The sequence below is a fragment of the Argopecten irradians genome, chromosome 3 (assembly GCF_041381155.1).
Source record: "Argopecten irradians isolate NY chromosome 3, Ai_NY, whole genome shotgun sequence".
NCBI lineage: Eukaryota > Metazoa > Mollusca > Bivalvia > Pectinida > Pectinidae > Argopecten > Argopecten irradians.
The window spans coordinates 60,422,050-60,424,125 of NC_091136.1; positions in this window are offsets into that span (position 1 = coordinate 60,422,050).

The window sequence follows — 2,076 nt, forward strand, 5'->3', positions numbered from 1 at the left end:
ACTGCTGACAATAAGCTGTGAGTAGTACTGTAACCTTAGGGATTGTGACTGCTGACAATAAGATGTGATTAGTACCTAAGGGATTGTGACTGCTGACAATAAGATGTGATTAGTACCTAAGGGATTGTGACTGCTGACAATAAGCTGTTAGTCACACTTAGGAATTGTGACTGCTGACAATAAGCTGTTAGTCACACTTAGGGATTATTACTTCTGACAATAAGCTGTGAGTAGTACCTAAGGGATTGTGACTGCTGACAATAAGCTGTTAGTAGTACCTAAGGGATTGTGACTGCTGACAATAAGCTGTGAGTAGTACCTAAGGGATTGTGACTGCTGACAATAAGCTGTTAGTAGTACCTAAGGGATTGTGACTGCTGACAATAAGATGTGAATAGTACCTAAGGGATTGTGACTGCTGACAATAAGATGTGATTAGTACCTAAGGGATTGTGACTGCTGACAATAAGCTGTTAGTCACACTTAGGAATTGTGACTGCTGACAATAAGCTGTTAGTCACACTTAGGGATTATTACTTCTGACAATAAGCTGTGAGTAGTACCTAAGGGATTGTGACTGCTGACAATAAGCTGTTAGTAGTACCTAAGGGATTGTGACTGCTGACAATAAGCTGTTAGTAGTACCTAAGGGATTGTGACTGCTGATAATAAGCTGTTAGTCACTTAGGGATTGTGACTGCTGACAATAAGCTGTTAGTAGTACCTAAGGGATTGTGACTGCTGATAATAAGCTGTTAGTCACTTAGGGATTGTGACTGCTGACAATAAGCTAGGAGAAGTATCTAAGGGATTGTGACTGCTGACAGTAAGCTGTTAGTAGTACCTAAGGGATTGTGACTGCTGACAATAAGCTGTTAGTAGTACCTAAAGGATTGTGACTGCTGACAATAAGCTGTTAGTAGTACCTAAGGGATCGTGACGGCTGACAATAAGCTGTTAGTAGTACCTAAAGGATTGTGACTGCTGACAATAAGCTGTAAGTAGTACCTAAGGGATCGTGACTGCTGACAATAAGCGGGGTGTTGTAACTAAAGGATTGTAACTGCTGACAATAAGCTGTTAGTAGTACCTAAAGGATTGTGACTGCTGACAATAAGCTGTTAGTCACACTTAGGGATTATGACTGCTGACAATAAGCTGTTAGTAGTACCTAAGGGATTGTGACTGCTGACAATAAGCTGGGTGTAGTACCTAAAGGATTGTGACTGCTGACAATAATCTGCTGGAAGTACCTATGGGATTGTGACTGCTGACAATAAGCTGGGAGTAGTACCTAAAGGATTGTGACTGCTGACAATAAGCTGCTGGAAGTACCTTAGGGATTGTGACTGCTGACAATAAGCTGGGAGTAGTATCTAAGGGATTGTGATAGCTGATGATTGTGACTGCTGACAATAAGCTGTGAGTCACACTCAGGGATTGTGACTGCTGACAATAAGCTGTAAGTCACACTTAGGGATTGTGACTGCTGACAATAAGCTGTAAGTCACTCTTAGGGATTGTGACTGCTGACAATAAGCTGTGAGTAGTACCTAAGGGATTGTGACTGCTGACAATAAGCTGTTAGTAGTACCTAAGGGATTGTGACTGCTGACAATAAGATGTGATTAGTACCTAAGGGATTGTGACTGCTGTCAATAAGATGTGATTAGTACCTAAGGGATTGTGACTGCTGACAATAAGCTGTTAGTCACACTTAGGAATTGTGACTGCTGACAATAAGCTGTTAGTCACACTTAGGGATTATTACTTCTGACAATAAGCTGTGAGTAGTACCTAAGGGATTGTGACTGCTGACAATAAGCTGTTAGTAGTACCTAAGGGATTGTGACTGCTGACAATAAGCTGTGAGTAGTACCTAAGGGATTGTGACTGCTGACAATAAGCTGTTAGTAGTACCTAAGGGATTGTGACTGCTGACAATAAGATGTGAATAGTACCTAAGGGATTGTGACTGCTGACAATAAGATGTGATTAGTACCTAAGGGATTGTGACTGCTGACAATAAGCTGTTAGTCACACTTAGGAATTGTGACTGCTGACAATAAGCTGTTA